At 43.6% G+C, this 27746-nt stretch overlaps 1 protein-coding gene across 1 annotated transcript in view; it reads right to left on the bottom strand.

Annotated features, from left to right (window-relative positions):
* The window catches only part of NDRG1 (N-myc downstream regulated 1), a 74917-nt gene extending 62451 nt beyond the window's left edge, over window positions 1-12466 (bottom strand). Inside the window, exon 1 of the mRNA XM_075743288.1 lies at window positions 12462-12466. The gene's annotated coding sequence lies outside the window, so the exon portion shown is untranslated. The remainder of the gene's footprint in view (window positions 1-12461) is intronic.
* Window positions 12467-27746: the final 15280 nt, after the last annotated feature.

The following is a 27746-nucleotide window of genomic DNA, read 5'->3' as shown; positions in this document are numbered from 1 at the left end:
AAGGTAGGAAAGGAAAAGCTTTTGGTGAAAGGCATCTTCAACAGGGTGGGCTTTTTTGTAACATAGCACTTGGTTTCTGCATCTAAAAACCATGAGGGGTGATTACTTTAAGCAGCTCAAAAAACAGGGATTGCGTCTTCTCTGTCCCTGAGAGAGAGGACTGTAGAATAGACTCTGCACAGTTTGATCTCCACCTGTGCTCTGGGGTTACGTCTGTCCTGTTAAATACAAACCATCCAGGGAAGAAACTGAGGCAATGAACCTCTGACTGCCCACACAGCAAAAACACTTCTCTCCCAGGATCTGTTATGGACCAATCTAACCAGCTCTGCCCGAGACAAAAAGCCAGCATGGTGCGGGTGACACCTGCCCCAGGTAGCCTTCCCCACTGGCAGTGAGGGTGAGACCAAACCAGATGCCTTGCATTGCCTTTATCATCATCCTTGCTGTCTTTGAACCCTCAGGCTCTTGTGGTTTCCCCATGGGATGTGCCCTCAGCTTCATATTATAAAATCACCACCCTGGTGGACCTTGTGATAGGAAGCAAGGATCACTTGCTACAGTGGGTAAGTGTTTAATGGTGTAAATACAGCCCCATGGGATGATACGGTTGGTTGCCTGGGCTACTTTTCACTGAAACCGTAGCATTTTAAAGGCAGAAAGATAAATCCTATCAACCAGCTTGTCCGTCTGCTATCAGCCACAGAAGGTTGTCTAAGAGGGATACAAGGAAGAAGGTTGTCTAAAAGTGAAGCAAAGGCAGGTAGGTAGTGTGGGCTTTGTGTATACACGCCTTTGAGGTGCACAGCTGTGTAAGAACAGCCTAAAATTTCCATTCAAGCATAAATTCAAAATTATGGAAAGCATCTAAGCACAAATTTTGGAGTTAACCTCATAGAGGCCCTCCTTATATGCTAGGTTAACAAGGTCTACAGGTCTGACGTTAGCTCCTCAAGTTACTCAAACCAGGGGACCACAAAATCTCAGAGGACTGACCGTCTGATTTACAAATATTTGTGAGAAACTTAATGGAAATCAGGGGCAGATTTCCACAGGCAGAGGGGAGAAGATGGAACTTAGAGATTTTTAATTTTTTTTTTTTTTTTTTTGCTTATTTGCTAGATACATGTGCAGAACACACGTTTTTCTCAGCTTTGCTTCAAGACAGTTTAGCTGGCAACATGTTAGCCTGGGAAGGAAGAGCAGCTGACAGAGGGTTTAAGAATACTATTTCCCATGGGTACCTTAGCTGGTGGTGTAGCTACTGAGTGAGTAAGTAGTGCAATGGCACTCTGGCCCAGAGGAGTCAGCATTTGTTGGTGTAAAGACAAGGTGGGGGACACCACTGGCACTCAGGTGGATCAGTGGCCTCAGTGCTTTCCTTCTACAGACTCTGTCACTGCTCCATGCAATGCGAAGGAGCCAAGCCCACTCCCGAGGTGGGCAGCACATGGAAGGAGATGTTCTCGTTCAGCTCCTGTGGCAATCCGGTGGCATGACTGAAGTGGTGATGGTTGCAATCAAGCCGAATTGCATGGGAGAGTTATGAAATGATGGAAGACAGTTTCTGCCAGCTTAGTTTATCTCTTTCTGATATGCACACACCCTGCTGCTACAAAGAGGGTAAGGAGCAGGTTCTTTCATTCAGCCACACTGGGAAGAGATTGGCCTCCCTTCTGCTGGGCTCTCTGCGAAGGAGCCAATTCTCCCTGACAATGGTTAACTGCTGGGAGATGTGGTGGGCAGGGGTGCCTACATGTTAGGAAAGGCCGGGAGTGGTTCATTAGCCTATTTAATGTTTCAGCTTCACAGGGACAAGGACTGCTGTATGCACAGAAGAAATACTGTGGAAAGTAAATGACTGTAATCACCCACTGAGATATGCTCTACTTTTAGTTGAATCCCAGTGTTTTCCCTGTTGAAAACATGTTGCTCCATGGTAGGACCAGTGTCTAGAAACTCCAGTGTTCAGCACAAGGCAGTAGAAGCACATTTCATCATGCAGTGAGGGATGACCCTGCAACAAAACAAACCGCTCTCAGAGGACCTGTGGCCAGACATTGGCTAGACCTCAGGAATGCCAAGCCCTAGGCTTCACATACACAGTCCTCACTATGAAATCCAGAGAAAAGATTCCCTAAACAGTGCATAAACATGATCCAAACATGCAGAACAAGGACTGCCTACCCAACAGGAAACATGAGGTGCATGAGTTTTCTGCACTGCTCTCCTAGTCTGGATTTATATGCCTGAAGCAGAAGAGAAATGGAGTTATTACTGTCTGCTGAGTATGAAGAGCCTTCTCCTGAGAGCCAGATGACTGCTCTGAATGGCCTGTCCTTCTGGACCCAGGCATCTTTTGCTCTTGGCTGTACCATGACCCATCTTCAAGAGGAGTACTGGAGCAGTGGCTCATTCAAAAGTGTCTGTCACTTATTTTAGGATACTTTCCAGACAGGTGAGGGATGTGCTATACAAAAGGTGTTCCCATATAAAAGATGCCTACCATTATTCATGATGTATCAGTGCTGCTGATGCAAGCAAGAGTTGTGCAGAAGAGTTACGGAACTGCAGAAGACAGTTTCTGCCTGTGTATCCCATCTTTCTTTCCACTTTGTCCCAAGCTGAAATTGGGGTGTTCCTCTAACTCCCTAGTATCTAGATCCCAGGAATCTCTCTCCGTTTGCTGTGGCAATTATCAAGGCTCACGGTTCACAGCTTGGCACACTAGGGTCTAGGGAGCTACCATGGTGGAGTGAAGTGAGGGAATATAGGGTTTCTAGGCTTTGGCTGGTGGGTTTACATCTTTTTGAGATCTTCTTGCTCGACTCCGCTGTCCTCACCTTCTTTCCCCTGCTATTCTGGCTGTCAGTGACTGCCAACCACCCTACAGGCAGGGCAATTTATGGGAGCACACTTCCAGTCAGCTGCTGATGAAAATCAGCTCAGACCAACTAGCTGAACAATGAATGTAATCCAGCTGGTTTTCCATGAGGAAAATAAACAACAGTCCCACAAGTGGCTCGTCCAGTAAATTGGCAGTGATAAGCAGCTGGAAGGGGTAACTACTGATACAAGCACATCCCAGAAGTATGTCTACCTAGACGGACATCTACAAGGGAGTGTTTCCAGGAGAAACAAAACCTAAAAAAGATCCTTTCCTGCTTGTGCTTTCATTATCCAAACACACTTCACAAAGAGATCTCTTTCAGTTGAGATCTACTCTATAGATCAACTGTCCAGGTCAAGCCTCTGTTCCAGAGAGCTTTGGTCAGCATGTTGATCTGAATCATCTTCTAACTGTTCTCATGCCATTACACTCACTCAGGAAATTGATCCCTAAAAATCCCAGCTCCTGGCTAGTTGACAGAGCATTTTTCAGTTCCCATTTAAATACATGTATATGTTCTTCTCCTTGGAGTCTGCACAAAGCCCTGCATTGTGCGTTGCACTGGGTACTAAAACTAGCATAGTTGGCTTAAACTTGCCTTTTTCAAAGATTTCCCCCTCCTCCTCTTTTGGGTAAAACAAAGCCTTTTGTATCCTTGTGGCCAAAGTGATTCAGGAAGGAGAACCACAGGGCATAAAGACTCCCCACTCTTCTCCCATTGCAGTTTGGAGTCCATTTCCCAGCCCAGTGTGAACACAAGGCACTGTCCTGTATAATTTTCTTTTCAAGCATTCTTGAGGAAATATCTGAGAGCAGACATGAATGTTCATGCCGTTTTCTCTGCCAGTCTTGAGAGCTGGTAGCACACTGTAGGTTTACTTCCCCTTCCTGTCATAAAGGATTCCTGTAACATCAGCATTGTTTTTTGTTTTTCGCTCTGAACCTCCAACTTCTCCATGATTTGCATAATGACTTTTGGCAATGAGCAAGGTGAATATGCCTGAATTAGAAACATATCTTTTTTAATTCAAGATGTGAGTGATTGCTTTTCTCTGGAAATGAAGGAACAGAGGTTTGGGAGGGAGAGGACAGAACAGGGGGAGAAAAATGCATTAAAAATAAGGTGTAGGGAAAAGAAGATCAGAGAGGCGGAATTGACTCAAGACTACCAGACACAAATGGATGCGTGTAGTAGCAATGCTTTTCTTCCTGAAACAGCCTGATCACAGAACTTGTTCAGTGACTGATGCTTGCGAAATAGCAGGTGAGCACAGGGGCTGTAAATAACCAGTTCTCTACCAGTGCTACAGTGGTGTCAAGAGCAACATGCACACTGCCTTGGGAAAACCCAAAAGCGGCAGTGGCAATCAGTGAAGGTCGACCATGAACATATAAGGAAAGCTCTTGTCACAATATTGAGTAAGAAAGCACGTGAAGTTTCAGCTGTGCCCATTTAGTTACCTGGCAGCTTGTCTTGAAGCCAGTCCTTCCAACTGGCCCTGGATCCCAAGCAAACTCAAATCCCCTTTGCATTGGGGATTTTCAGTGTAGAGAACCTCTAGCAGAGATCCCCTTGCTCCTCCATGGCATGGGAGGACATGCTCCACTGATCATGGTGGTCCGTACAGCAGGTATGTAAAAGCCAACAGCACAGTCACAGGTAGTTATCATCATGGAAGCAAGCAAAGATACAGTGTGTGACAAGAACTCCTCAAGGGATGAGAAAGGTTGTCCTTATTTGGGTCCTGACAAGAGTCAGTTCTACAAAATGTGATGTAAATTCTGTCCCTATTCTCCATCTCTAAATGCTCGTAACCACAGTGTTGCACAATGAAGTATGAAGAACTAACCAACTAGTTCCCTAAGGGCAAGTTAGAGTAAGGCAGAGCCTAAGGAATTAATTTTGCTGGATGTGTGAAGCTGGGCTGTGCACCAGTGCATCTAAAAAAATAAAATAATGATGACTTTGCTGCAGAGAGCCAGCAGTAAGTGCCCCAGACACGGAGGAGCTGCAGGGGCAGATGCAGGAGCGCCTTGGCATCGGGTCGCTGCCTACGACATTGCAGAGCTGCCTCCGTGCCGCTGCTGTTGCTGCCACCCACGGCTCCCCTGCCTGCCCGGGGCAGCTTCGCCCCTCTTGCACTGCTGGGAGGCAGCACCGGGCGTTTGGGAGATGGGTGGCAGGCAGGAGCCAGAGCAGACCCTGAAGAAGGGAAGCCCAGCCACAGTGATGGTCTTGAGCTAAAGCACTCTCCTCCGCGGGGGCAGCAGCCAGGTTTGGTGCTGAGCTTCTGGAAGTGTGCCAGGGGCAGGAGTTCTCCAGCCTTCGACCACTGTTAATGGCTGGATGATAAAGTTGGGACAAGGTTACCTTTGTCTGCAGAAGGTGGTATTAGCTAGTATGGGTCGTTAATGAGGCTGGAAAAAGTATAATTTACTGACAAAGCTGAATCACGAATTGTTTTCCCTACAGTCTTTTACCACTTCATAGAGTTAAACACAAATTATAGTTGTCTGGTTTTTAATCCATTCTGTATCTGGCCTATAAAGAGACATGTTGTGACTGAAAGTCTAATTTCACCCATATATCTATTAAAGTCTTGTTCCAAAACTTGGAAAAAACAAACTCACTGTAACACGACTAAAATACTCCTTTCAAAACACTTTACTATGCCTGTACATTCTTCAGCTGGGAAAATGCATTATTCCCTCATTGTACAGTTAGATAACCTTTGGCACAGGATTACAAAGGAACTGTTAGTCCGTTCTGAACAAGTACGCAGGGTAACTGGAAACTCTACAGCCGTATAAAACAGCTTTATAAAACTGTAGCTGTATAATTTACCCTAATTAGTCAGTGACAAACCCCCTGGCCCTTTGCTTAGATTGCTTTTTGCATCTGAGCTTTCATTCGGTTCATGCTGGGTGCAGTATACACATTCATTTTCGGTGAATCAGTGACAGAACCATAAGTCATCCGAGACAACTGACTCACAGTCCCATGATTTTTAGCAACAGACGTAATGGATGGCTTTAAATATGTAGTAACGCTGTTTCACTGAAATCAACGCTTTGGAAAAAGGCAGATCAATGCCTCAGAGGTACTCCCCACATCAATCAGTGTAACACAGAATCAAGGCTAATTCACCAGACAGCACACCAGCTAGTTATCTGAATCACTTTCATTGGCAGGTCAGCTATAAAGATCTTTAAATCAATTAAATGATTTCACTCTAGGCTCTTTGCTTGAAATAGCTTTAAAACATAAGGTACAATTCTTGCTAGACAATCCTGGGAGAAAGTAAACACTCTGTGAATGATTAGCTAACTTGACCTCAGCCTTCAAGCGTAACAATGTCTTTTATATGGAAAGTTGGTAAACGCCAATGAAAACTGATGTGTGACTGCAATTAACGTTGCTGATTACTGTCGCTGTTTTGCCACCCACATTCTTTAAGAGGCCACTAGAAAAATGTTCTATTTTCAAAGCTCATTTAGCAATGCTATCACATGAGGTGCACAGGTCATGGTTTTCACAGTGGCGCAGCACACTAAACTTTCATGCTCGGCAGTATTTTGTGCACAGGCCTGTTTTTTTCCACTCAGACAGCACACACCAGATTTAGAGTAACTCCTGGTTTACTCCAGCGAGATGCCATCCATCCCCTTTGCCACTAACTGTTTTACAGCCTGAAATGTTGTTTGCAGTTGCGAAGGATGAAACCGAGGTGAAGAAGCTCAGATAGGTGAAGAAGCCCAGGTAAAGAACGTTTGGCAACCCAAAATCGGAGCCTACATGGCATAGCGCTTGTCAGTGCCCTACAAATGGAGCTTCCCAGAAGGGCCCTGCAGCAGTGGGACTCTGGTTTTGGGAGGCAAAGAGTGGGACAGGGAGAAAAAGAAGGTAAGCATGAGCTGAGCAAGGGTGGAAGCGCAGGAAAGATTTTGGCAAGGTCAGTGAACTTAGCTGGAGCAAGAGCTTTGAGCGCAGGGACAGGAGGATGGTGAAAAAGAAGGAAACCTTTGGACTTTGTCCATGGGCATTATTTGAGGATGCGTGTCATTTCTTTGTGTACCTGGGAGCGCACCACATGAGATATTTTATGTGTGCAGGAATCTGGGCAGCTGACAGCGGTGGGCAACACGGGGACATGTTTTCTCTGCTGGCAGAGGGGGTTGATGTGTGGATTTTGGAAGGGCTGAGAGTAAGCGGACTGACTCATGGACAGCTGTTTCAGAATGGATGGAGATGTGGGACACAAATAATTCTTGGACCAAATAAATGCTCAAAATATTTAGTCTTGCTGAAGCAGCAAGACTGCTATGTAAGCAAAGGGACAAGCAATAAGGTCTCATGGGCAGATGCAGTTTATTCAGTGTTTGTGTGTAAGACAGACACAAATAAACTAGATATGAAGGCAGGAGCTTTTGAGACACAGACTATTTGTGCCGTTCTTAAAGAGCTGCTTCAGGGGTGACTGTGAGCACAAGGCACCCCAATCCTTCTGGAGGCCTCACGAGCGTCTGGCCATCGCGCCGTCCTGTGACTCAGCAAAGTTAGCAGCATCCAGGCTGCCTGAAGCCACGTTAAGCCTTCCCCTCCTTGCTTGGATGAGTTGAAAGACCCCAATGAAGGTGGCCTTTACCTCCTGCCGGGGAAGTGCTTCTGCGTTTACACACTATATGGCTGCAGAGCATCCCCACTGAAGGCACCTGGCATACCCAGAGAAACAGCCAGACTCAGAGGGACACACGCAGCTGAGACCATAGCTCATAGGAGCTGGCCTGGGAAGCTGCAAACATGCAATACTAAAGGCAAATACCAAGAGGGAGGAGGTAGAGTCTTTACAAGCAGAAAGGAAATGTTTAATGACACAGTCCAGGTCTTTATTTTTAGTGATGTGAAGATCTATATAGATGGAAAACAATCAAAGGCTTTTTTTTTTTCCCCTTCTCTTTTCTGTGAATGAAAAGAGAGTCTGGAACTTTCCCCTGTGAAAGACAAGATTGAAAAGAGAGGTGATGGTTTAGCAAAACAGAGCTAAGGCAGAAAAGAGGTAAGTATGTGAATAAAGTTATTTATCATGTTGAAAACATTACATGTACTGAGACAAAAACAACTAGGCAATTCACGACTCGCGTGGTTGCCAACAAGATCTGTAGCAAAAATAATAAATTGATTGTTCACCTTTAATCACTCATGAAGACCAGGCACAGCTGCTCTTTACCATATACAGGCTCTCTCAATGCCAAAATGGAAGAATATTAACTCACATCCTGCATGACCAAAAAGATGCCAAGGAGACATCTTTTAGTGTAATGTGCTTGTTGCTCAGCTGTTTCTGCACACTTAACAATGAATAATTAATTAGAGGGAGGTACTGTTGTTTGGTAGAGCTAATGATTTGGAGACAGCAGATCCAAAGTCTTTCCCCAGACCTGCCATTGCATTTTTCTGTCTTTTCTTGGCTAGCAATTTAGTCCTTATGAGTTTCAGCTTATCTATCTGTAGAGATAACATCTGCACACTAATATGTTAAACAAACTCAGCTTTTCCTTGCATTCACAAGCTGCCCATAAGCAGTCTGGTTCTGTCTGTGAATCATCACTAGTCAATACATTTCTTTACATGTGCTGGTTATGAGCATAGTATTTGTTATCTAAAACTGGAAGACTGATAGCCAGAACTATTTTGGCTCACTAGTCCAATTTTTTTCCATAGTTCAAAACTATAAAGATCATCTTTGTTGGGCAAACTGGGAATGGGAGTGGGGAAAAAACAATATTTATAATTCAAAAGGAGGATGTGCTTAACATGGAGTAACTCAAATCCTTTCACTGACATGTTATTTAAAAATTTGTCACCAGCATGTTTGCAATGGGGGAGCATTGCTGAACGAGAAACAAGTTAGTGTCTACTGCAGGGCTGCAAGCAGAGCAGTTCACCACTACCTCGCTCTTCTCACAGTTCAGCCCTAATGTCACTTAGCATGTGACAGGCAGAAAGAAAATTATAAATGCTCTGTACCCATTTTGAAGAGTAATGATTAAAATCCCAACAGAGAGCCAAATCCTGCCTTCTTCTCACCAGCGGTAGGGGAATGAATAGGGGCAAATAGACTCCCTTCCTTCTTCCACACCAGCTGGAGACTTTCCAAATCTGGTGCTTAACAGAGTGGTAAGCAGAACATCAGTTAAATAGGACATGGGCACAGTTCGTACACCATGACCTGAAGAGGTCAAGCTCCCAGCTCTATGCTGAAGCTGAATTGCTGTGGTGCGTCTTACAGGCGATTTTCCATTGCCAACCCACTAAGCAAAAAAAAGGGCAAGTTCTGCCTATAGGTTTTTGCCTGTTTCTGTGTTTGCATTTTGTAGTGCTAGTCAACTTTAAGGGCAGTTCATGCTGTGGCCTTGGGAGTTGTGGGAGTTGCAAATAGTAGACAACAGAGTCTGTGTTTATTTTGTATCTCTGGATTAATAAATCAAATCAGCTTTATTCCTTCTATAGAGAGGGGAAATTTTCATCATAGCATATTGCAATCTCTCACATTGTCTCAGATTTGATCTTTAATGAAGACGTTTTTAAAGAAGCTGGTACTTAGACCAGAGTTTTAGCAGTCTCAGCACTGTACCTGTTCTGTTTTACTGCACTGCATACAAAATACATCTGCAGGCTCCTACAGTTGCTGATCCAGGCTATAGGGTTTCGATCAGCAGTATCTTTTAGTAAACCAGCAAAATAACCAGGTTATTTATCAGAAACACATAGAAGATTCATTTTGCCTCATTTAAAGCTGAGTGCCTTAAACATATGCATCATCACAATAAACTTGTGAGGCCGGAAAAAATTGTAACCTCCATTATATACTTAAGGAAACTGAGGCAAGGACAGTTTAGCAGCAATATTCCAAAATAGCACTCAGATCCTTAAAAGAGAATTTAGACAAAAATTGGGTGATAAACCCAAGGAGATATCCACAAAACAGCCGTTAAATAACTTTGATACTTAGGAGCTCAGAATTTCCATGAAATTACCTTCAAACCTGCAGACTGCGGCACTGAGGGTGTCTGCAGCAGGCAGCAAGCACTGAAGCCATCACACACTGCTCCTACACCAACACTGCTGAGCCCCCCACTACAACAGCCACGAGCCCTCAGCACCAAGCTGGATGCGTGCAAGCCCACATTATGCCCAGCGTCCCAGTGTCAGGGTATGTGCAGAGGGACTGGTGGGCATCAATGCTGCTCTAGCCCGAGACGAGTCCAGCATCCCCAGTGGGGAGGGCATACTCATGGGAAGGAACATTAAGGCTCGGACCAGGAGAAATGAACAATAGGAGAAAAACAGTCTCTCCTCTCTCCTTGAGGATGTACTGCTTAAAACGCAAGATTTAGGGAACAACAGGGAGTGTGAAAGACAGGGAGATGCTCAAGCCAGTGAGGAGGTCTCCTATCTCTAAGCAAGGAAACCAGTTTTCCATTTCCTTTTTGGATTGTTTATGTATCTTTTTTTACAAAGAGTCATTGGACCAAAAAAAAAAAAAAAAAGTTATAACAGACACATAGGACCCATAGAAAGTGATTTCCAGGGAAAACCTCATGTTAACCTGGAGTAAAAGCCACAGAGGGGATGGGAGGGGACAGAGAAACCTCCATAAAATTTTGTCATTAAAAGCTCCAAACCACTCAGTTTATGTTCAACACAAAATATAGTGTGGCAAGAAGATTATATCTGGGGAAAGTCATGCCTCTGAAGGCCTTCTGTACACCCAGAGTAGGATTTTACCCCACGCTTTGTAGGAAGGCTTCAAGCTTTCCTTAGGTGGCAGGTGGCAGCCTCCCAGGTCAAGTGGAGGCTTCTGAGTTCAAAACAAAACAGAACAATCCCTTCCTAGGGAGTTTCTTCCCATCGAGCATTTTTGTGAGGAGTCCAGACTCTCCTGAGAGGCCTGGCAGTCAAAATCCAGAAAGCAAACATTTAGGAGCTTCCTTTGCCCTTCTCAATTGCCTTGGCTTCTTTGGCAAGGAGGCTGGTTTTATTTTGTCCAGAGTGACTTCTTGTGGAGGACAGCAAATCCTCCTGCCATGGGGCTATAATTCCCCGACCTCTTTGGGCCGGCAAAAGGAAGCTTTGACATATTTCAACGCTGTCAGCTGAGGCCCTGGCTTTCTCTCCGGCCATGAATGGCCAGCCTGGGACTGATACCTCCTTGATTTCTTGCTTCTTGCCTGCTGCTGAGCCCCCCTTATCTCACAGAGAAAGCTTGCAGAGCCATATGTACCCCGAGGAGTTTCCCACAACACTGCACCACGCTGAAGCATCCTCCTCTGCCTCCTCAGGAGGGAAACACAATGAAGCACAGAGTAGGGTTTCAATGACAGCCACCTCAACAGCCTCATCGAGTCAGGAAATGGGGGCTGGCTAACGTCTCTAGAAGATATCTTGGCTGACCATGTGCATGGGGAGACAAGCTTTCTCTTCTTTTTCAAGCAGGAGGACTGACTTCCCTTCTCCCTTCCCCAAAGTCATTTTGCTTCCCAGGACACTGCAGGGGAAGGAAACCAGCCCTGCCCAGGGCAGCCAGCCTGCCCCAGCCCTGGCTCTGGCGCAGGGACATGGCAGGGCTGGTTCTTGCTTTGGCTCCTCTGTCGAACCAGGAGACAACCACCGTGCTCACCAAGGGGAAACCTTGCCAGCTGCTGCTCTGAAACTGCTGGGATTGCCATAAAACTGAAACACCCAATGCTTCCAAAATTGCTGTACATCACAAACACAGCCTTTGTTTATCACCAGGTTTTGTGATTTCTGTTAGTCCACGTTTTTGACTCTGTTTGACCACTTGAACCACTTGCTGCCCATAGTGACAGCAACAGGCATGGGCGAAATCCCATCCCCAGCTCCCTCTGATCTCAGGAGAGAAAGATCCCTCATGTCACTTGTAGATCCTAGAGGATTTCACAAGGCTTTAGAGGATGTTCGTCCCTTACATCTGTCTCGCAATGGGATACACAGAGCTGTATAGCATCAACCCAAACTTTCCACAGACACACAAAAAGCTGCAGAGACCTGTCTCGACAGACTCCTGATCACCTTCCAGCTTGCCTGCTTCTTCTGGGAGCGTTGGGCTTTCACAACTCATCCATCATCCCTCTGGTTTTCCAGTATTTTGGAATACCACGTACCCTTTTACCAGCATCATCCTTCACCAGCTTGTGTAAAGTGGGCAACAAAAATCAGCTATTTAACCTCATTGGTCTGACTGCTTATGAAGTCAAAAGTGTCAGAACGATTTACATTGAAATTATAGTAAAGAGAAATTGAAAACTTACCAAGATGATGAAGACATCATTTTTCAAAGTATATATATTCATTCTTTACAATTATATATATCTATTCTATGCATGCATGTGTGTATATTATGTATGCATGTAAATAAATACACATAAATATATCCATGCATGATTTGCACTGTATTTGCACTAACCTATTTCTTGAACATGAAGCATTGCTGGCATTCTGCATTGGCGTGGATTCAGTTATTGCAGTGAACTTTTGGTGGACATAATTTCTGCCGCTGCAGGTTCTTGGAAGAGCTGAGACTGAAGCAAAGTCTCTGCTTGCACATTTTAGTTTCATGGCCCATTATCCAAGGATTTGTGATGCCCCATTTAGATCTTAACATTGAATTTTATGTACAGACTTTTACACCTGCAAACATTTTGCAATTAAGTCATATACGGAAAGGCATAGAGCTGAAGCTCTTATAAAAACAGTGGACCTTAGCCAAACCACAGGCATGTCTATAGTGTAATATCTCATCTATCTATCTGCCATGCTCTGATATTGGTATTAGACAATCATCTCCTTATCATGATTAGAAAATGGAAGAAAAGGGGAAATATAGAGAAACTTTAAAGTTGTTTGAAAAAAAGTACTCTGGATTGCCTCTTAAGAGATTTTTGTTTGGCTCACAGATTTATTTTGTTTTATTTAAAAGTTCTGGTCTCTCTACCGCAGACATGTTTATTTAACAAGGTTGATGCTTTCTTTTTCTAAAGTTATCTTAGCATTGCAGACTGAAGATTTAATCCAAAGAACTGTTTTTTTATTCAGGCAGTGCTATATCCAGAGATTATTTCTTGGCTTCAGATATAGCTCTCTTTAATCTATGCGTCAGATTTTCAACACCTATTTTATATTGATTTACACTTGCTGACTAGCAGGGCCATTGCGTCTAACAAGCTGAGGCCTAAACTAATTGCCAATGTGTCATTAGACAACTGCATAGACAATCCAGTCCCGATGTATTTACATGTTTGCACAGGTCTTGAAAGTAAGGGCAGGGAAAATAATATTGTGATTCCTTACAGTTATTATATAGAGATCCAGATGCTACAATTTTTTCTCCTGTTACTAACAGCTGATTTCAGTGATACGATATAATTACTAAAAGCAGAACATCACTCATTAAGCATGAGTAAGGTGACCAGCGCTGCGTATGACACAGACAGTCCCTGCCCCAAATGCTTATGATCTCAACAAGACAGTCACAGAGCAGACAGTGAAAACATGACGAAGGAGCTGGCTTAAGGGACAAATAGCTATAAATTATTATAATAGCTATTATAATAATTTGCAATAATTACGCAAGAGACCGTTACCTGTTTGACGATACAGCAAGCATTGGTTTGTTCTCTGGTCAAAAAATAAGTTAGGGACAAAAGAGTATCCTAGCTGTCTTTCCTGGCTTGTAATGCCAACGGTATCTATTCAGCAGCTGACTCTAATAAAGTCATCTGGCTTTTTGGAAACAAGCAGGAGGGGAGGGCAGCAGCTTGATGGGTGACCTCAATTCACTGAGCTGCAAGGCCAGTTTTTTAGACTCCCCTTTTATAAATGCTGCAATTATCTTCTGTTCATAATTCCAGTTACAATTCTGATTGGAAAATGGAGCTGCTTAGGGGAGCTTACAAGACGACATCTGTTCAACAACAGACATCTGTGCCAGAACAGCAAACCAGGGCTGCCTGAGGCGGGATGCTCGAGTGAGATACATGCACAGACCCACATCTGTATCTGCTGCCATGGACCAATATTTGTTCTTCTTCCAGCAAAACCTGTTTGTAATCCAGACCAAGTTCACTCACACTCTCTGCCCCATCTCAAAAGGCATCCTAACTTCAGTCATTAAGGATTTCTTTTAAAAAAATCTTATAAAAGAAACCTCCTTGACTGTCAAGTCCAGCGATTCCTTAAACAAAACTACTTCCACAGATAGCTTTCCCTATCCAGAGAAGCAGCAACAGGCTTTTACAACTAGTTTTCAAGTATCTTTTGCTGAGTCTTCGAACTTATTTAATCCCTTTTTGCTGGTAGATGATTAGTGAATGAGTCCTGAGCTTCTCTGTCTGTATTTTGAATCTTCTTGCTCATTGTAGTATGTCGCCTAAGTAAAATGAAACATATTCTGCTCTCCCAGTCTTTCCTCCTCCATCCCCTCATAACCAACAGAGAGAAATTATGCCATGACTGTTTGTCCTTATTCTGGCAAAAGTCACAAAATCTGCTCCTAAGCAAGCAAGAACTTTTAAATGAGGAAACCAAGGACAACCAAGGATAAGGAAGCAGAAAACCAGAGAGAAACACCTTTAATACTAATGCACTTTTGCATAGAAATATTATAAAATGGCCAAAATTGTTATTTATATGAAAAGACATTGATCTAAGGACTCTCATCACATGGGATCAATGAGTTTCTTTTTCAAGGCTAGTTGAGAGGTGCAGTCTAGAGCACACTATCATGCACAACAGAGTAGTACTTGGTGTAGTGGATAATATGAGGAAGTTTCATGATGTGCACTGTCAAGAAAAATTGTTTAACTGCCTGAAGAGTCTGTCCTGCCCCACACCCTCTCCTTAGAACCAATCAGCAATGAGTGGCTCTAAAAGTCACAAATCATGTCACGGCACATATTCTATCATACCTGACCCACCTGCTCTGCTTCAGGTGTACTGCTGGCTGGCAGTGAACATGAAATTCAAAATATTGGAGAGACTTGAAATGTGAAAGTGCATCACTGGACTCACCCCTGCACTACCTGCTCAAATAAATTCTTTCTGAATGCAATGTGCCAAATTTGGACAGATGTTTGCTTATGCCTTCTGGTGGACCTGAAACCTCCTGAACACAGAAAATGGGGAATGGGGAAGGAAGGAAAGATTGTCTTTCAGTTCATTTTAGTCTTCTTCCCTGTCTGTTTGGTGCTCCTACAACTGGGTACAGCCAGGGCTGCGAGACCAGTCTTTGGCCAAATGTCCATGTTGTCTACATGCTTCTGTTTCACTTTAGTGGCTCTCCTGAAAAGGTCTGTTTGCTGCCATTTCCCCATAGTATTTACCATGGGCACTACAATTGACCTTAATCAGGACCAGATCCCATTATATTGGGCTCTGTGAACACCTACAAACAACAATTCAGGACTGGAGGAATTTGAAATCTCTGCCAACCTGAATGCAAGGTTATCTGCTGCCAACAAAAAGTGAATTTCAAATGATGGTGGTCTGGTTTGCAAATACAAGCCCTCTGTCTCCAAAAGTGGGCAGATCCCCTTTCCTAGCACCTAACCAACCCAGCCAGTACTACTCCCTCCAAATTTTGGAGCAGGATCCCCTGCAAAGCCAAGTGCAAGAGTGGCCAAGACGATAAGGTCTCTCTGAATCTTACCTCTGCCAAGAGACTGTAGAAGATTATTTGTGGACCTGAACTTCAGATGAGTTAGATGTCAGCCAGCAGATTCACTGTACTTTTTGGCTGGACCATTGCCCAGTTGCCTGCAAGAAACTGGTTATTATACTGTCCCTAACTCAGCCTCAAGAGTTTGGAGTGGAAGTGATTAGACATGCAAGCCGTGGGTTGGGAGACATACTCGCTGTCTGCCAAGGGACGTGCAGACAATCACGTAAAGCAGAAATGCACACACTCGCGCAGCACTGCGGTTACCGAAGAAACTCCTATTGCAGCAACTCCTATTGACTCAGAGCAGCATTTGCATATCCTAGATGAAGAAAAAATAAAAAAAAGGACCTCTAGCCGAAGAAGGGCGGGATGATTAGGGAACAACCAAGAAGAAGAAAGGCATATTTAGAAGTGGGTGAGGCTTTCCTCCCCTGGGACGTGCTGCTTTGCACCTGGAAATGTCTGCCTGGGGAACAGCTCACTCTCCTCCCCACGTGCAGTACTCCCGTGCAGGCTGATACAAGCAAGCAGGGGCTGCGGGATCTGGCTTTACCTTGTCTGGGTGAGGTGTGTCTTTTGGGATCTGTATTTCGGCAGGAGGGAATTATGCACATAATGACAGTTATCTACACACATATTTTTATACCATTAAACTCAAAGATGGATGTTTAATTTCCCCTTACTCTGGTTCCCAGGAGTTGGACATTATAAGGCTGTTGACTTTTGAGATTTGCTGTTAAAGGCATAATTGCTGAAACCGCATGAGGTTTGAAACAAGATACCGTATTATTTTCACACACCCACATACACACAAAGCAATTTTACTAACTGAAATTAAGATTGTTCCCCTTAATTAACAGAGCCCATAAAAAGAAGGTTACTACTTAAAGTGTAAATTGAGACGGGGTGAAAATAACCCCATTTGGAGTCACAAATAAATGTTGCAATACTTTTAAAGGCAGCTCATTTGTTTAACAATGAGATCAGGATAAAAGGGACACTTTCGCATCAGTGGAAATTCTTTCTCCCTTACCGTGGTGACAGACACATATGTCCAGCTACAGAAACATGTAACCGAAGATGCTTATGTTGAAAGAATTCATGAGGAGCAATGAAGCATGTTTTGTTTCTGTTCCTAACAAAGGGACTGAATCCAACTTACAGCTGGAAATCTCATCACCAGCGATGCCTTTCGGAGGAAGGGTCCAGCCCTGCCCTGAGGGGGAGGGAAGGATAGACAGTCATCCCAGAAAGGTTAATTAAAGCAGTCTTCTGAGGAAGGAGAGGCAAAGTCCAGTGAAGAGGGCATCTGAGAAGTTTCTTTACACCACTAGTATCTTAATGCCAGGTCTGGATGGAGATGTCTGCCCCAGAGTGTCCTCACATGCCCCAAGATGAAGCACCTTGCATGTCCCAGGATGAAGCGCCTGAGACCTGGACTAGCTAGAGTGATGTCCGGGGCGACAGGGTTAGCTGGGCAGCTGGGGAGGCTAAAGGACACCTGTAGAAGACCTGAATAGGTTGACCTGCCTCTCTGTGTCCTTCTGGACTGGCTAGTAGGGCTGCATGCTAGATCCCCTTATAATCAGGGAAAAGGGGCTTGTGAAGTGCCTCAAGCCTGTGGTCACTGTCAGAAACCATGCGAGTCCAGCAAGAGGCTCCAGCTCCATGCTGCAGCAGGTTTCATTCCTGCAGAATAAGCAGTGGTTTGCACATGCTGTCAAGGTTTTCTGGGTCAGGACTGGGTGCTCTGTGATAGAGGTACCATGTGAGGGTTTCAGTGAATCCACCTCAGCTTTTTAGATCTTCTCCAGAGATATCAGGAGACCACAGCCCTTAAAAAAAGCAACCCTCTGATATAAATTGGCATCCTACAGCTGCTGTGGTGTGAGGGCCATAGGGTCAGACAGCTTTCAAAGCACTCTTGGCAAAAAAGTGTACAGAGCAAATGTGAGAAAATGATTTTTTAAGCTATCCTAGAGAGTTTATCATGGTAGTAACTGAAAACTGGCCTCACAGCCTTCCTGTGAGATACTGATTTTTTTCTTTTTTTTTCTTTTTTCTTTTTTTTTCCTCAGATGGCCTTCTCAAGATCATCTTACACATCCATGCTGGAGCAGACAACAAAGGTTTTATTATTCCCACATTCTCATTTTTGCTGTAGGCCCTGGACACACATTCTTTTGCCTCCCAATTTAAGTAGGTTAGCTTTATTTCGTAATGTTAATGCAATCTTTGCTGTAAAGGAATGTTGCAACTGGATATTGGTTTGTTTAAAAGAAATAGGACAGGTCATTTCTATTCTTCATAAACCTCATCTTCCCTGTTGCTTCAGCAGAGCTGGAGGATGGAGGATCTCCTCTTTGTCTCACCACACTCCATGTTTCTTCTCAGCCTCCTCTGGTGTCAATCCCTTCACTCCACTGTAGTAATCTTTCTTATTTTTAGTGGTTTTTTGATGGTCTCTTCCTTTTCTGTGGGTGGCAGGCCTATCCCTCTCTGTTCTCTTTCTGTTCTTTTCCTTCTTTCCCTTTCTAAGGCCTCTGAGAATAATTTTGGCTGAAGACTTCTACAAGAAACTCAAATTGAATCTAAAACCTCAAGAAAAACAAACAAAAACTCTTAAGATTCAAAGCTCAAGGTTCAGACTCATTTAAGGCATGGAAACAACATGGAAAATTGCAGCCCAATGCCCTGAAATTTAGCAGCATTCCCAATAACTGGAAAGAAGGTTTTAGAGCAAAAATGCCAGGTCAGTGTGAAAAAACAGAAGTGGTCCCAGCTCAACCCATCACTGTTTCCATGCAGTTCGGTGGAAATGCCTGCTCTCCTGGGTCTGATCACCCAGCACACGAGCTGCCTAATTTTACTTGGGAAGCTGAAGCAGAAACTGTGACAGTTCATTTCGGCACCTTATCGTTCTCATCCTCTACTTGTTGTTTGCTTCAATTTTTTTCATATATAACAGTCCTTTCCATTAGACTTTTCTGTTTGTCATGTAGGTACTTATTAACCAGTCAAAACTAATCATTTGGACATCAGCTTGGTTTTTTATCTTGTACATATATTGTGATCACATTTCACATGAGTATACGAATGCACAGCAGAAAAGCCGATCTTGCGAAGTCTGGAAAAAATACTTCCATTTACAGGCAACGTGCATGCAAGCCTCCCTACTAACGCACGTTTTCACCACAATTTTGCCACAGTTTCTTCACAAGAGGAGAAAAAGATCTGAGGCTGCTTCCTTTTTAGATGCACAGTTCCCACCAAGGACTCAAGAGCCACAGACCAGTTAACAGTCAGTCTAAAAGGCAGCTGTGGTTTGTTAGTAAATGTCTGTGTTTCTGCAAAATAGACATTGTAAAAATAGCACTGTGCACGTGGAGTTTTGTCAGCAGATGCTCTGTACCATAAAAGCACTTGCATGCTGGTGGTCCTCAAGTCTTGCCCATCCTCCATCAAAATAGTCAAATCTCACAGCCTAGGCCAAGATTATGGACTTCTCCCTTGTAATGTCCCATACTCCACCATGCATTGCAGCACTCTACTCTGTTCTCATCCTTTTATCTCATGTGCCAAGATAATGGATCCTGTAATTAGGCCATCAGCCACCCCAGGGAGTCATACCTGACTAATCAGGTAGGTGGTCACATGCAAGGTGTCATCTCTTCAAGCTGGGAGGGAACAGGGCAGTGTGCTGCAGGTGAGACCTACCACTTCCAGTCAAGCCCTTTGCATGAACCAACCCTTCACACATCTGCCTTGCCACATGGCTCTGTGTCCCACATGCCACAGTGGGTCCTTTGGCACCTTCCATCAAACTCTTCTGCATGGTAACTGAGGCTCAGAAAAACTGCTCATTACGGGGACAACCACAAAAAAAGTGGAAGGGTGTGAGGGCTGAGGGCTGAAGAGAAAGATGGAGAGGGCACCAGAGAGGAATGCCAAGCAAAGCACCCCAGACAACATCCATCAGTGCTAAGATGTCCAGAGATGCTCTGCTCAAAGACGTGAGCGGAACCAGATCTGTGGCTGCTGCAAACACAACTCCCCTCCTGATGGATACCCAGCTCAGCCAGGTCTGGCAGGAGGCTGCTGAATAGGTTGTGAGTAAATGGGAGAATTCAGCATCTCTAGTTGTCTACCAGGCTCCTCTTGCCGAATTCTCATTAAGAGTGGCAATGCTTTGGCTGCCTGTGTGCTCGGGAAGAGGCAGCTGGTGCTCCGAGGGCTGGCCAGACCTGTTGGGGCATTGCAAACCTGCCATCACATGGAAATCTTCCCTCTGAGGGAGGGCACGTCTGGTTGCGCCTCTGCTCTCTGATTCCATTCTCCACTCAGCACTGGTTCCTGAAAAGGGATCACATGTGTGTGAAGGTATTATTATTAGTAAAGCTAACTACATTTTTTCCAATTAAAAGATTCCTTTGAAAAACCTCCTTTGCACGCACACCTCCCCCTCTCTACATATCTTTGATCAAAAATTTTCAGTGATTTTCTCTTCTTAAATAGCAGAATGCTTCATTTTCAATTCTGGAATCCCAAAGAGTAATTTTCATTACATTTTTAAAACAAATATAATAGACAATGCAGATAATATTGGGTGCCAGATCTGCTTGTCAGGATTATGTTGTATCTGTCCTGCAATAGCTCATTTATGATCAGCCTGAGGATACCTCTGAAGATGGAAACTGGTGGTCCACTTAAGCTCTTTCACAGATGATTACGGCGGTACTGCTGAAAGCAGGATCTCAAGGTCTAAGCTAACAAAACTCATTTGAGTGAAGAAAAGCATAAAGAGCAATGTGACACAGAGATTGCTGTTTATTCACTAGCGCTGTTCAGGCTAGTCAAGCATAGCTGTTGGATTTCCATGATGGATGCAATCAAGACGGCGGATCCCATCAAGCTGTAAACCAGAGTTGTGCAGACTGAGCTGGCTGCTGCTGGCAGGTTGAATCTGTGCAGCCCTTGGACAATTACCCACCTTCCTACAACCTTCAGAGCATCAAAGGGGGCACAAATTAGTACAAAATACATTGTCTATGCAGAACTAATAATAATACAAAGAATGCAAATGTTGACCTCAGGTTTCAGACACCATGGGGAAAAATAGTAGTGTCAATGGGAGATGTAGTGTCTGATCGATATCATTTCAATCACTGTACTAGGAGAGCAAAAATAAATCCATAATATTTGCTTACAGCGGTTAGTCAGGTACCAAATAATAACCACTTTCAACCTAAAAAAGCACATCATCTGTGACTGCAAAGGCACATAGCTGCAACTTTGAGGCTCATGCTTTTGAAATACTTTGTAATTCCAAAAGAAAAGCAGGAGGACTAGCCGACACACACAGACTTGGTTCATTTAGCCAGTGATGACACAGTTCTTGTTGGCAAAAACATTTGATCAAATCTCCTCCCATCTTGCATCAGTTATAAATATATATCTATAAATTTATATATATAAATATATTGCCTGTATATCTTGCATCTCCATGGAGAGCTTTGCGGGTGATACTGCTATGTTAGTTCACACTATGATTCTTTCCCACTCTACATCAATACAGTGACATCAGCAAATCTTTGTATTTTAGATCTGCCCTAACCTGGAAGTGCTGGGGAGAATGGGGATGTCTCCTGCTGCGCGTGGATGCAAGCCACGTCTGGTCTGGCCCCAGCTTAGATGTGCTGGCCTTTCACTTTAACCCTGCAGTTGCCAAAAGTCAGAGTTTTGGAGACTGGGCGTAGCTCTCAGCTAACATTGAAATTTCAGGTAAATTTGTGCAGACAGTTTCCGATGGCGTTTTGCTGTGCTGTATGGATCCAGGATGCTGGCCAGACAATGTCCAGCATTGACCAGAAGACCAACCCCTATGCAATGATCACATGATTTGAAAGCGCTCACTCAAATCTATTTGTTACATGAAGCATCAATGTGTAATTCTGTTTCTTTTGGATTTTGCTCCTCATGCTGTTTATAATGAAGATTAAGGAAAGAATACCGTTTTAGCCAGGCCACAAGGAATCTGAGATGCTTATTTTTATCATAGTCCTCCCTACAGGTTTGCAAATATTTTTGCTGGCAAAATTTGATTTCAATTTTCTTTTTAATGAAAGAAGGAAAAAGCCTATTGCACTTCATATTTTTCTTTGGAAAGTGTCAAAAGCCCATTATCTTGTTCTACCTTCCTGCTACATGCTGAGTGTTCATGGTGAAAAAGAGTTGTAGAATATCAGATCTCAGGGAGAAAGTGAATTCCAGGTGCCTTAAATACTTTTTCCTCTTTAAAAGTACAAACCCATCCTCTGATACATCATTTCTCAAAACAGGATAAAAAAGTTTTGGATGTACCATTGAAAAACTTCAGCTATTACCTCATGCTTTTCCATGCATCAATTAGTTTGCTGATCAAAAGAAATTCACTTTTTATGCAAAAACTGTGTCTTGCGTAGGATGTGGAGGTTTCTCAAATAGGCATGAAAAATCAAGGTCCATCATTTTGCTTCCTGTCAAGTGACGGGGTCATTTAAATACAGGAACAGCACTTGCAGACAGCAGCCAAAAAAGTGGCCCTTATCCGAGCTGAGATGTGATGGAGATCGTGTCACTGGCCCCTATTCAGGTGTGTTCACTGTGGTTTGCCATGTACTGGCAACGCAGAGCATTGCTTCTTGGGGAGGATGGGTGCTTCCACAGCCTGTGATGTCCCCGATTTTTGACTTGGTGAGCTGATGACATTGTCAGTCTGGCAAACGTCACCGCTCCTCCAGCTGTTCAGCAGTTTAACCATTGCACAATGTCACCTTCTACTCCAGATGACCTCATTTGGCTTCCCAAAAGGATTTGCTCCATAGAGTGTAAGAGAGAAAATAGCCAAATAGCAGACCAAAGACTACCAAACCAATGAATCATAATGTCAAGCTCTCTGTTTTAATGATAATTAATTATTGCATGTACAGTGTTACTGATTAAACACAATTGGAGCAGTTGTACAAGGGAATATCCTGTAGACTACTAATTAAAATACTCTCTGGGCAAGGGTGAACTCTTCTGAGAAAACAGGCGCACAAGACTAGATCACACTAATCAGTGGGCTTCTGATTAAAGAGCAATGGCAGTTTGGATGTGATTAATTTCCGCAGTGTTTGACCAGCTTTTTAAGCTGGCATCGAGTTTCAAAAAGCCAAAAGAGAGACATTTCAATGTGATGATTCATGCCAAATTGAGGAGAGCAAACAGACCACAGAAATGAAGGGGGAGGTAAGAGCAAAACAGAGAGCAAGAAGTGAAAGGGACGAGGAAAGGGGCAGAGCCAAACCGTAGGAAGCTTTAATTCCAAAAATGTCACAGGGCAAAGTAGGAGGATCAACCATGGAGAGGTCAGGGATCCTGGTTGGGCAAGTCCCATTGCAAACTGCCAATGTACGGCTGTCTCCTGCATGGTCAAACCCCACAGCTGAGAAAAGCAAAGTGGGTCTTCATGGGGCTTATATTTGAAATGACCCACTGAGCCCCTTCTGAGCAGAAGTCTAAATCGGACAGCAGATAGATCGTGGAAAGCATCAAATGCCAGAAGCTCTAGGTGTCTTCAGACACAGAAAAAAAGTTTTTGAGTGTCTCTTGGCACTTGGACTGTGTTTTCTCCTTGTGTTTATAATCAATAAATTGAAAGAACATCTAAACTTTAAAAAATATCAGTAGCCACCCTAAACTGTGGTTGCACAATCCCGAAGGCAGGCTTTTACTGTCGATGAAATAAACAGCTTTGCTAACTATAAACCCTCCCTTTACAAAACACTACCAAGAATGAACTGTTTGTGGCAGCCCTCGGGTCAGGTGAATCTATTTAATGAATAACAGCTATAAATATGCACTCAGCAAAATTTCACGTAAAGGCAAAGGGTTTAGCCCTTCCCAGGACAGAGGCAGTGGGGGAGTTGTAATGTTGACAAATGATACATGGTCAGATGTTTTTCCCATATACTGCTGAGACAGCTGAGCTGCAGTGCAGAGTTGGGAGAAGTGAGAGTAGCTGGGCATTGTCTCTTTTTTGGACCTCATCTGTGTGATTTAAAAGTGGGATTCATTTCTACTAAGAGACAGATCAGTCATTTGCAGGAAATGTGGAGACACCCATGCAAGGTAATCCATCCCACCCTTAAAGAAGTGTCTATGAGGGGTTGAACTGTCCTCCCATGTGTTTACTTTCTCCACTGATTACAGAGGGAGAGTACAAGATTAGTTTGTATTAGATATCACACATTTAGGTAGGCAAAATTAGGTAATAGCATCCTTGAGAGTCCTTCTATGAACTACGGAGGGAGATAATCTGAACCTCTTTTGTGAGAGCAGATGTTATAGTCAGACCTAGCAGCTAGTTTATAAGAGGTGTGTGGAAAGCCTTTACCTACTCTGGCTTAAAAAGTCTGAGCATCCCACAAAGTGAGAACAGAGTGAAGCCCACCAAGTCCTCCTCTGCATGTCCACAGTAAAGAAGCACACTGTGCCAGTCCAAGGGTGCCATCCTTCAGCATTTTCACGACAACTAGGAGAGCCAGATCCTGGGCTGTGGCTGGAACTGTGAGGCATGACCTCAGTACAAATTAAAAATTAAGATCCAATCAGCCACGGGCTCCAAGTATCTCATAAAGAAACCAAGCATCCCTTTCGTAAAGTTAGAAAAATAAAGAAAAGCCCAAGTGATGATATTAATACTTGTTTGTGCCTGTATTGCTACTGGCAAGAAAAAACAGAATCTGTCTGAATCAAGCTGCCAGAAGTCAGACTGTTTTGACTTTGCGCAGCAGGGAGTTGCGTGGATTTTTTGTGTCTCTGCATGGAAACTTACTTTACTCTCAAAAAACCCAAGCCAATTTCAGTTGCTCTTCTTCAAGTGCAACACTGCCCACCATTCAGGAAAAAGTAGATGAGCTTCTGTGTATTGACCATGGGATAAAAGTCACCATCTAGTTGCCACAGAGGTGCTGGAGTGCAGCACCAGCGCACACCTACATGTGCCTCCAAGTATCAACCTCACACGCCCACCTGAGCTTGTGGCTACTGCAGGGCCAGGTGTCGCGTGGGACCTAGGGATGAACGTCTGCTATGAATTTGGTGCGGTATCTCCTGGGAGGGGTCTGTTTGGGAAATCTCCTGCCACAGTCCCTTCGAGATAAGTGGCTAGAATTAGGCTGCTGAAAGTCCTTCAGAAGCATTTTTATGTCCCTCCTTTTTGCAGGGAGGGCAGAATTCCCTTCCCCTCCCACTCTCTTTATGGTATTTGCACAGATGCTTGAGATGAGGGTTTTGTTAGATGCCACCTCTATTAAAAAAACACCCAAGAGTACTTATAAACTCAGTAAAGTTTAAAAAAGAGGAAAAAAAGTAAGCCTTTACCTGGACAAAATTAGAGTAAAACATTCCTGTATCTTATCTCAGGTAATAAATAAACAAGCACTTTCTTAACTTAATATTTTTAAGAAGATGAACAAATTTGAACGATAATGGCAGTTTGTTAATTTGTGATGTGTAATGTTTTAAGAACAGTCTAAAAACAATTGTTATCAAACCTCATTTTTTTAACAATAGATTTAGTTTTTTAACTACATTTTGTTTTTATAGTTAATTTGTTTTATTTAAAGTATATTAAACACAGGATTCTCTAGTCCACTAGGAAAAAAAAAAAACAAAACCAAAAAAACAAACCACACGTAAAATTAAAGCATAGTAAGATTCCAAATGGTTAAATTAAAATTAAAGATGGACATGAACTGAAATCTTGGATCTGTATATAATAGGCTGTAAGTAATTATTTTGGCTCCTTTTTTTCAGTAAAGAAACATCAGAGCAAATATCCTGAAATTTGAATTCCTTGATCTAAATATACCTAAAAGCCCCTCATACCTCAGACACTAAGACTGAAGAAAATTTGGATTTAGAATCATAGAATCATTTAGGTTAGAAAAGACCCTTAAGTCCAACCATTAACCTAGCACTGCCAGGTTAAGTACACCACTAAACCATGTCCCTAAGCACCACATCTACATGTCTTTTAAATACCTCCAGGGATGGTGACTCAACCACTTCCCTGGGTAGCCTGTTCCAATGATTGATAACCCTTTTGGTGAAGAAATTTTTCCTAATATCCAATCTAAACCTCCCCTGGCACAACTTGAGGCCATTTCCTCTTGTCCTATCACTTGTTATTTGGGAGAAGAGACCAACACCCACCTGGCTACAACCTCCTTTCAGGTAGCTGTAGAGAGCAATAAGGTCTCCCCTCAGCCTCCTTTTCTCCAGGCTAAACAACCCCAGTTCCCACAGCCGCTCCTCATAAGACTTGTGCTCTAGACCCTTCACCAGCTTCGTTGCCCTTCTCTGGACGCGCTTCAGCACCTCAATGTCCTTCCTGTAATGAGGGGCCCAAAACTGAACACAGTGCTCGAGGTGCTCAGGTCATCCTTTAATATTGTAATCCTGAATGGATACCTCCTTGTTTGACCAGTGAATGACCTCCCACTCCAGCCCAAACAAGTATGAAGTTTTCATCTCTGTGGCAAGAACATTTACTATTATTAGTGCCTTAGAAATGTTGCTTTTGTTGTGTATTTACTTAGAGGTACAAGCAGAAGGGTGTGAGCAGGTATATGTGGGTTTGCATGTGTGTGCATGCAAGAGAACTCTTAAAATTAATTGCCTTGGCTCACAAAACCTTCTGGATCTATTTACATTCCTGAGGCAACTTCCATAATATATCTAGACTTAAACTGTTCCACAGCCTCTAAATGCATGGCTTTGGTATGGTACCCACCTTCCCTACGCAGGGAATTGCCGAGAACATTTAGTGCCTGCTGAGAATAAACGTGCCCCTGATGCAAACACAAGGCCAATGTGTTAATACGCTTTGCTAATGCTACTTAATCCTTTGGATAATGTATGGGATTTTCTGCATATGATCTTAATATAGCATGGGAAGGGGAAATTGTTTGGTTTGGAGAGTAGAGAGGTGGGCAGGATGAGGAGGAGGGAAGGGAGTCAAAAGTGTTTAAATAGCTTCAGTAATGACCTCAGTGCTGATGGGGGACCCCCACTAGCATAAGGAGTTATTCCGAGTGTTTGAATTGAGCAAGATTTGGCCCAACGTGTCAGATAATTTGTAGTGTTATGGGCTGGGCAGTGCTCATTCAAGATAGCGGTTAAGAAGCAGTTGTACTCCTACAGGAGAGCGGGTGGGGGGCTCCTTCCCCAGCCCTTGAGGCCATATCAGTGCTGTTTCCAGGGACCTTTCAAGGCCAAAAGTATTAGCTGAAACGTAAAGGTTTGGAAAAGAGCAACCAGCCTTGCTCATGCATCCCCAATTTTCTCACAGCAACCTGAGAGCTGACCCTTTTCCATATGGATTTGCAGATCAGGACAGGGCAGTCCCATGAGGGCCATGATGTCCTATGGCCTTAAATAACTGAAATGGGGACCTCCATCTGCATGGCTGTTATATGCGCAGCACAGGACAAAGGTCCATATGGGTTCTCCTGGGTCTGGTGTGTGAAAGAAAACAAAAAGTCTGGAGAAGATGAAAGAGAAGCAAATCTACAGCTCCAAACAGTGGCTTGAAGAAAACGCAGGAGACAGATGCTTTTGGCAGAGTGCTGGGCTGGAAATGCAAACATGGGTCTGCACCCTTTCCTTTCTGACTCCTCTTACTTTGATATGTAGGATCACCTCTCAGGAATACCTTGTTCCATCATCAGTGTGATGAATCACATCCCCCATTTGGCCAAACCTCTCAGGTAAAGCCAGTAGCAACATGTTACAACCTCTCAACAGAATGTATATATATATGTCTGTTTTCTTTTCCAAAGTAAAGATCCCATCAAAAGAGTCAGTTACGCAAGAGATATTTCAAATGTAGTAGCAATGTACTGCTGCAGATTATTGTATTCAGCTTACCAGGCTTCCTGGTGTTGGAGGCTAGAATTTGGAAATGTGATGTTCACCAAGATGGTGAGTCACTGGAGTTTATGCAACAAGTGCTTTACGTAACACCTTGCCTGTTTTTTTCATGCAAGGTAAAGAAATGAAGAAATCACTTCAGCATTATGGATGTGTAT

Source organism: Balearica regulorum, chromosome 2, assembly GCF_011004875.1.
Source record: "Balearica regulorum gibbericeps isolate bBalReg1 chromosome 2, bBalReg1.pri, whole genome shotgun sequence".
NCBI classification, from domain to species: Eukaryota; Metazoa; Chordata; class Aves; order Gruiformes; family Gruidae; genus Balearica; species Balearica regulorum.
This window is presented reverse-complemented; position numbering and strand designations above follow the sequence as displayed.